Source organism: Bactrocera latifrons, unplaced genomic scaffold (assembly GCF_001853355.1).
Source record: "Bactrocera latifrons isolate USDA-ARS-PBARC rearing strain unplaced genomic scaffold, ASM185335v1 scaffold_386, whole genome shotgun sequence".
Lineage (NCBI taxonomy): Eukaryota > Metazoa > Arthropoda > Insecta > Diptera > Tephritidae > Bactrocera > Bactrocera latifrons.
In genome coordinates this window covers 220,086-229,310 of record NW_017537030.1, presented here as the reverse complement: position 1 = coordinate 229,310, position 9,225 = coordinate 220,086, and positions in this window count along the sequence as shown.

Below are 9,225 nucleotides of genomic sequence, written 5' to 3'. Positions count from 1 at the left end.
CTTTGCGCGTAGGCCACGGCGAGTATCGCATTCGATGGAACGATGAGCTACATGAGACATATGACGACAATGAATAGTTCAGCGAATTAAGAGAAAGCGGGCACGCTTGCTAGGTCATGTTGTCCGAATGGAAGAAAACACTACAGCTGTTAAAGTATTCGAGGCAGTACCCGCCGGGGGAAGCAGAGGAAGAGGAAGACCTCCACTCCGTTGAAACGACCAGGTAGAAAAGGTGTAATAACATCCCTGAATAATGAAATGTAATAGATTTTGTGGCTGTCACAAAATTGCAAAATCTTCGCAAGTCACAAAAATTGTCTCTAACGTAAAATTTCAAATTAAGAGACTTGAGACTGTATCACAATACAGAATCGTACGGTTAATATTTGTTACATTCATTCGTTGTTCGTGGTTGTGTACGGTTGATTTTTTCAAATCGAGGGTACATATACATACTCGCTGCATACCTTCTCGTTACTTGGTGTACGCGCAATTTAACCTAGCTTTTGACATTTTGAGCTTCAATTCGTTACACTTTCCACGTGTTTTTTATACTTTTCATTATAAAGTTAAATCCACAATTTAATCGGGTAATAACGTAAATTCTTTCACAATGCCCCCTGGGGCCAACAGGCTGGGGGATAATAGGTAGCAAAGACATTAACAAAATCACATCGCTTCGTAACGGCAGTCTACTTCTTTTGGTCAAGAACCAAAAAATCGCTGACAAATTTTTACAAACCAAACATCTTCCAGCTGGTGCTGTTGATATATCTCTTCACAACTCTCTGAACTCAGTAAAGGGTACAATTTACGCTCCATTTATCTGTCAGCTTGCTGATGACGAAATAATTGATGGTCTAAATGATCAAGGAGTATTCGATGTTCATAAATTTACCAAAATAAACAATGGTGAACGTGTACCTACTGGTGCTTTATTATTAGCTTTTGATAAATATACTTTACCTAATCGTATTGAAGTTACCTGGTGTACCCTCGATATCCGTCCCAAATCCCATGCGCTGCAAGAATTGTCAGTTGTTGGGTCATACTGCTAAGCGATGTAACAAGACCCCATCTTGTGCTATCTGCAACCTACCCCCAAATCATACCCCTCCCACTGAATGCTCTAGAGTCAAATGTGCTAACTGCGATGATGAACACCCTTCTTCCTTTAACGCCTGCCCAAAATTTGTCCAGTCTAAAGAGATACTTAAAATTAAAACTATCCACAAGTGTTCGATGCGTGAATAATACATCAACATTGAAAAAACTTCAAACACTAATAATTCTAATGAGAACATTAAAGCTACAACTTCAAAAAATAATGCTGCATCCCCTACCAACATACACTCAATCCATAATGATTGCCCCGAAACCCGTTCTTCCTCCGTTTCTTCCCTATACAATTCTCCCTATCCATCCTTCTCACCCCTTTCCACAACTACTTCTCCTACCACTATAACCCATTCCACAACTTCACCTGTACCCTCCTGCCATCCACAATCACATACCCAAGTATCCACAGATACATAATTCTGGATATTAAATTCCAATTAAAACTTACATATATACTTTAATTTTCTTTATTTTTCTATGTTAACTTTTCTTCAATGGAATATTAACGGATACATTAATAACTATTTTGAACTTGAAATTTTAATTAAAAAATATAAAATTCCCCTCCTCTCCAAACTTTTACATCAGCAGACTTCTTTAACCTTTTCCCTTCTGGCTCGACTCCTTTTTTACTGGCTGGTGACTTTAATGCCTGGTGCCCTCTTTGGGATTCTTCTTCAACTAACTCCAGTGGCCGCATTATTGAGGATGCTGTCCTCTGTTCGGACTGTGTTGTCCTTAACCCTTTCGCGGACACGTCGGCATAATCCGACACAACGAATGGCTTAAATTGGACACGTCGGTATATGCCGACATAGAAAAAAAATCGTATATAAACACGTCGGACATAGGCGACGTCTACTTCATTGGTTTTATATGTAGTAGCTTATTGTGTGCCACTGCAGAAGCAATCAGATTTGAGTTAGAGTCCCAATTCGATTTGTTTTTGTTTTTTTTTTTTGTTAACTATAACGGAAATTTTCGCGAGTGGGACAAAAACATCACGTCGGTTATAGCCGCACGTGTCATTCTGATAACATTTACTAAATTTCGTGTGTCCGCGAAAGGGTTAATGATGGTTCCTCTACCCACTCATTCCACCTTCACCCATATAGATCTTACAATTTGTTCCACTTCACTCTCTCTCAAAGTTGTTTGGCATTGTATAGATAATTTACATGGTAGCGATCATTTTCCTATCATAGCCAAAATCTAGTCCCATAATTCCAATTTCTTCAAACCCAGAATATTTTTTAACACTGATTCAGCTGATTGGCCCAAATTTCAAGATTTTTGTTTACGTTACTCAGACACCCCCCGTTCTACAGATATTATTAATCAAGAAACTTCTAGGATTCAGAAGATTATAAGATCTGCTGCCAATCAATCTATATCACAAACCCCTCCTAAACCTCGTAATCATAACTCTCCTTGGTGGGATAGTGAGCTATCTTCTCTTTGACTGCATAAGCAACAAACATGGCATCATTTCAAACAAAATCTTTCCAAACATTTACCAGCAGCATTAATTCCTCTTCTGACCCTAAAATGATTTGGTCAAATATAAGAAGACTATCTGGCAATATTTCTTTCTCTCCTATTCTCTCACTCAACTCGTCTCAAGGAGTCTATATCCACAGGATATAGCTTTAGAATTCGCCAAATTTTTCTCGTCAAACTCTTCTGATTATAATTTCTCCTCTGAATACTCGTCTAATAAGCACTCTTTACATGCCTATAATTATCCCCTTCAGCGGAATATCTCGACTCAGATATATCTTTAATAGAACTCAATATAGCTCTTTCTGCGGTTAAAGGTAAAACGCCTGGGTTAGATAAAGTTTTCTATCCCATCATCAAACATCTTCCTTCTCATCTCCTCAAGCGACTTATCAATCATTACAATATTTATCGAACTGCCACCATACCCCAAATCTGGAAAACCAGTGCAATCATTCCTATTCTAAAACCTGGCAAACCTCCGTGCGAAGTTACCAGCTATCGTCCTATTTCCCTTCTGCCCTGTCTAGGAAAACTTTTAGAAAAAATTGTTGCTACTAGACGCTCTTGGTTTCTCCATTTCAATAAACTCATTCATTCAAATCAGGTTGCATTCAAAAGAGGACAAAGCACTATCGACGCTCTTTTACAACTTGAACACTTCATAAGTGACGCTTTATCTAATAAAAATCACGTTTCACTTCTTTCGCTTGATTTTGAAAAAGCGTTTAATGGCCCCCTGTATATTTAGTTTTGTTAAATCTTTTCTCTCTAAACGTAATGACTGAATGAATGATTATGAGGAATGCAATGCGACCTTTGGTCAATTGTGCCCTCTCCTTACTCACATTGACTCGCTTAGCCCCAGCCCATTAATGAAGTCCAGTAGACTGCTTGGCGCTAACGAGGCAATGCGATCCCTATCCGGAAATAACACTCCAAGGGCCTTGGCTCTGCGTCTGGCGCAAGCTGATAGGCCCATGCGACTTACAGTGGAAAGTATACCATGCGACTAACAGCCTGAGTTTGCTCCTGGGGAGGTTTATTACGATTTTGAACCTTTTCAGGTTGTAACCTCCCATTAGCAGCTTGGCGTGTCTCATACCATGAGTTTGTCGCCAGTGCTCTTCCCTGCCTRCTCTTTCCTTTTTACAGAGAAGCTCCTTCGTGGTATGGGGACCCACACCCGTAAAGGGTCCTACCATCCTGGTGAAGGCTGCGGAGCGGGCGAGCTCGTCCGCCAGTTGATTGCCGGCTATACCTTTGTGACCAGGCACCCAGGCATCTGGTTTCTTTCCGCAAGGCTATTCAGCCTCTCCCTGCACTCCTGCACTATAAGCAACTTGACCTCGTAAGAAGAGATCGCCTTTAGCGCCGCTTGACTATCGCTAAGAATAGCTATACGCTCATTGCGATAGTTGCGATGGAGGTTTATTTCTATGCACCGGCTTATAGCATAAACCTCTGCCTGGAAAATGCTCGGGAACTTACCCATGGGTACGGGGAGCCTAGTGCGTGGGCCCACAATACCTGCACCGATTCCCTCCGACATTTTTGAGCCATCTGTGTATTACTGTTCCTCAACATCCGCTGGAGTCGTTCCAATCGTCTTTGCTGCCGAGGGTAACCTTAAACTTCTTCCTGAGGTTAACCTTTTTAGTGGTACTATCTCGCGGGAGGAGGGCCAGTGGTAACTTGCCAATTATGATCTCCATCCTGCGGTATGTGACTATTTTTCCTTTTCTACACACCTCTGCCGTTATTTGCAGAAGAGTGTGTTTGGCTACCAGACCGATGACCAAATGAAGCGGAGTAAGTTCAAGAAGAACCTCCAGTGCTGCCGTTGGACAGTCTCGCATTGCGCCCGTCATGCAGACACAGGCCAGCCGCTGTAGCTTCAGTAGTTCTGTCTTAACCGATGTTTGCGACGCTACTGAGGCCCAGGCTACCGCCCCATATGTGATTATTGGTCTTACTATCATGGTGTACAACCATCTAACTATCCTTGGCGTTAAACCCCAGGACCTTCCTGCCAGCCGAGTACACACCATTAAGGCCTTTGTCGCCTTGGCTAATGTCAGGTTTACGTGCTGCTTCCACCTCAGCGTGGAGTATAGCGTTAAACCGAAGTATTTAACACTGTCGGTCATCCCTATTTCACTACCACCCAGTAGGAGATTCCTAAGAACAGGTAGGGTTTTGCGTCTCGTAAATTTACAGACGTCTTGGAGGGGTTGATATTTAGTTCAACCTCCCTACACTACCTCTTCGCTAGGTGGAGACCTCTTTGGATCAAGTTACAGAGAGTGTCTTCAAATTTCCCTCTTGCCATAATGACAATGTCGTCCGCGTACTCTTGGCAGCGGATCTCATTGTCTGTTAGCAATGTTAGCAGTTCGTCTACAACTAGACTCCTTAGCAGGGGTGATAACACACCCCCCTTTGGGCAGCCTCTTGTTGTGCCGAGACAAATACTGCTATCACCTACTGTGATCTCAGCAACCCTTGAGCGCAGTACGACTTCTATCCATCTACGCACTGGTGCCGCCACATTCCTTTTCTCTAGGGCCCTTGCTACACTCTTGTCGGACGTGTTATCAAAGGCACCTTCGATGTCCAGGAACGCGCAGAGCATCACCTCCCCATGCTCCAGTGAACTCTCTATTTCAGAGGTCATCTGGTACAGAGCAGGGCTGATAGATCTGCCCGCTCTGTAGGCATGTTGAGCCGCATGTAGCGGTGARCTCTTTAGCGCCTTCATCCTTATTTCKTGATCCACGATCTTCTCCATGGTTTTCAGTAGGAAGGACGTTAGATTTACCGGTCTGAATGATTTCGCCAACAAGTAGTATTTCCTTCCTACCTTAGGTATGAAGATCACCTTCGCTGTCCTCCATACCTCAGGGATATACGCCATTGCGAGGCTCTCTCTCAGCAGCCGAACTAGGTGGGGCAGCGAAAGCTGCTCCCCTGTTCCAACATCGCCGGAAAGAGGCCATCCACTCCCGGAGATTTGAAATTTCAAACGAGGCCACCGCCCACCGGATCGATTCCGCCGTAAACAGCTGTTTGGTAATACTCCTCGCGGGATGGCCTGTGTTCGATCACCGGTGGACAGTGGTCCTCCCGAACTGTCTCCGGGAAATGAGCCCTCAAAAGCTCCATGGCCCTGTCCTCCGCACTGGTCGTAAATGTCCCATCCTCAGGCTTGATTGCTATTTCTACTTCCTTAGTGCCTCTGGCCAGAGCTTTGTGCAGCCGAGCCGCTTCTGGTATAGTGGCGATATTCTCGCAGAATCTCCTGAAGCTGGCCTCCTTTGCAGACCCAATTTCCTTATTATATAAGGTGAGATAGCTTCGGTATTCTTCCCAGACCCCCGTACGTTTCGCTCTGTTAAACTGGGTGCGTACTTTTTTGCGGAGGTCCGCTAGTTCCTTTGTCCACCACGGACAGACTCGTCTGTCAGTATGCGCTTTGAGGGGACAACTGCCACGATAAGCATTAATTACAGACTCATTCATTTTAGAGAGCCTATTCTCCAACCCAAGGCCTGAAACTACAATGAACTCTAAAAGAGACTCACCTCTTGTGTTGCCCCATTCCGAGTGGTGAGAGTTAGCGTCGCAGCATATGATGAGGGGGTGCCGTCTGCAGTGCTCTACCAGGATTTCCACCATCTCCGGGGGCGCTGTAGGTGCCTCCCCTGGGAAGTATGCTGAGGCCAGGACGAAGTTCTTGCCTGCACCGCCACCAAGTCCTGAGTCAGAAACTCTGAAATACAGAAGAAATCAATGTTGTTCCTGATAACTATACAAATTCTTGGTCTCTCGCTAGAGAGGTCCCAGATTACCTTTTTGGCATCCACTTTGAGGCCTTTTACCTCTCCTCTGTGCACCCAAGGCTCTTGGATCAGCAGTATGCCCACTTTCTCCACTGTGAACCTGCTAGTTATAACAGCTGAGGCTGTAGTCGGCCATTATAAAATGGGTTCGAGGAAGAGCAGATCCTCTTTTGCGCCGTCCACCGTACTGCTGTCCATTGGGTCTTCTAACCCGTCGAGGAGCTCCTGCGTGGAGGGTAGCTCATCTGCGCGATCTACTTTGGGGACGCCGGTAGTCGCCGTTGGCACTGCCTTCTCAGTCCTGCTTCCGCAGGGCTGTTCCGACACCTCGTCCGCCTGCATTCTTTCTACCTCCGGGCCTGCTCCAGGCACTGCCGGTTTGTCAGATCCTTTGCTCTGGAGAGTCTCAGGCATTGCAGCTCCCTTGCTCCAGGTGGCTGCAGGCCTGTTGGGCCGCATGACCACCGTGCTGAACCTGTAGTACAGGCGAAAGATCGCTGCCCGGACGTACCTTTACGACTCATCGTCGATGTACAGGTTGAGTCTCCATCCATTCATTCCTCCGATCTCCTCCATTTAGCTGCTGACTACGCGCCAGGACGAGATGCTGAGTCCCCGGTTCTGGTTTTTCATCAGACCCAAGGCGAACTCATAGGGCTTGTCCCCGCACCGAGGGAGGAACATCGTCATGCTGTGCATGATTGGCAAATCTTCCGCCCTCTTTGCGCAAAGGACAGGGCCCTTCCAGCCTCCGAGCGTACTCCTTCAGCCAGTCGGCGGACGTCATCATCCTCCTTGGCGTTCTCCTCAAACAGCGACCGTTCATCTGGCGAGAAAGCGTGAAGCAAGCTAAATTTTCGTATAGCTCCCTGACCCCCTTTGCCTGCCGCTGCACCCATGTCGCCTATTATCCAGTTTGTCCGAGTTTGTATTTTTGTTTGTACTCATCTTGTTCTTACGGCCCTTGGCTCAACAGAGTGAGCTGTCGGGTCTATCATTTATATGAGGAACTAGAAAGTCCGCCACGCCAGAGCCCCATGACGTGGTAAGCCCACAGTTACTCCCCAACTCGGCCCGGTGTTGGGGAGGCTCCGTTAGAATACAGCCGAAGTTAAACTTCCGGCTGCAGCTCATCCAATGGGCACGGGAGTCGCATAACACCCTAGATTAGGACGTGATAGCTCTAGGTTAGCGCACACATGCGGCACCCGTCAACCTGCATGGTCAGTGCTTACTAGCACCAGCCGCACAGGTTGGGCGGCGCCGAGTATGCCTTGCGCCTAAGCCCCTGCACCGCGGCAAGGTGCCTACCATTCGCAGAGGTAAAACTCAACAACTTATTTCTGGTACATCTTCACCGACTCTTCCTTTGGATAACGGCACTCCTCAGGGATCACCGCTATCAGTTATTCTGTTCACCATAACATTTGATGAAATCAGCTCTATCCTYTCTTCCTTCCCTAATATTCAGCATCAATTATAGCTGATGATCTCCTTCTATTTTCAAAATCTTCTGACCTTAGTTCTATATCCTCTACCTTTGAAGAAATCCTTTCTCAACTATCCACGCAGGCGCATCAATATCGTACTTAAAATCCAGTTTACTCCACATTTGTAAAAAACATAATTGTCATTTTCCACCGATTTCATTCAACTATGTAAATATTTCATGTTCTCCTACACTTAAGTTTCTTGGATTAATTCTAGTTAGTAAATATGCATTCAAACAACATTGTCAATATATTACAAATAGAATTACTAAAAACTCAAATATTGTTAAGTACATAGCATGCAAGCGTTCGCTCATTGGCCCATCTTTGCTAATTAATGTTGTCAAGGCACTCATATTCTCCGTCATCAATTACGCTCTTGAAATATATGGGCATCATTCAAAAAGTCACCTAAAATTGTTGGCTGCACCGTATCACTCCGCTGGTTGGGATGGTGATAGCCATATGTGTTGTCGTCGATGTCATCTAACGGGAGACCCAGGAAACGTGCTGTTTCGACGGGGTCGGACCAGAGGGAAAAGGGTGGTAGATGGGTGGGGTTGGTTGGGCATGCAAAGAGGTGGTCAGTGTCATGCGGAGACTCGTCGCATGCAGGACATACGTTGGGTATGTCTGGGTCTATTCTGGATAGGTAGGAGTTTAACCTGCTACAATATCCAGTACGAAGTTGCGCAAGGGTCACTCGCGTTTCTCGCGGCAACTCGAGCTCTTCGTCTGATATGGGTGGTGATTTGACTCCAAGTACGCCATTCACGGGGAGGGAGTCGGTGAAGGTGTTGATGGCTCCACTGTGAATGGCGGTCAGTGCCTGTCGAAAGTCTGTAGCGTCCGAGGTCCTGTCGGCGTATTGTTCGATGTCGTCGACGTGATCAAGGAATGACSTSCTGATGTTCCTAGGAGGCGGTTCCGCTCCAAGCAGATGACTGCAAGGGTGATTTCTGCGAAAACATCCTAGCAGGAACTGCCTGGAGAGGAGTTCATTATGTTCCTTGACTGGGATCATAAGCGTCTCACTATGTAGGTGTTCGATGGGGACAACAATAGGCATCCCGTCGTGGTCCGGAGTGCTGTATTCTGGCAGGTCTGTAGTTTCCTCATCTGCGCCCTCTGGTGATTGCGGGAGTTTCGAGATGTAGAAGTTAAACAGTAGCGGGGAGAGGACACCACCCTGCGGAACCCCCTGTTTAATTCTTCTCAGTTTAGATGTTGCGCCTCGAAATAGTACGGATGATTGGCGACCGTTCAGATAGTTC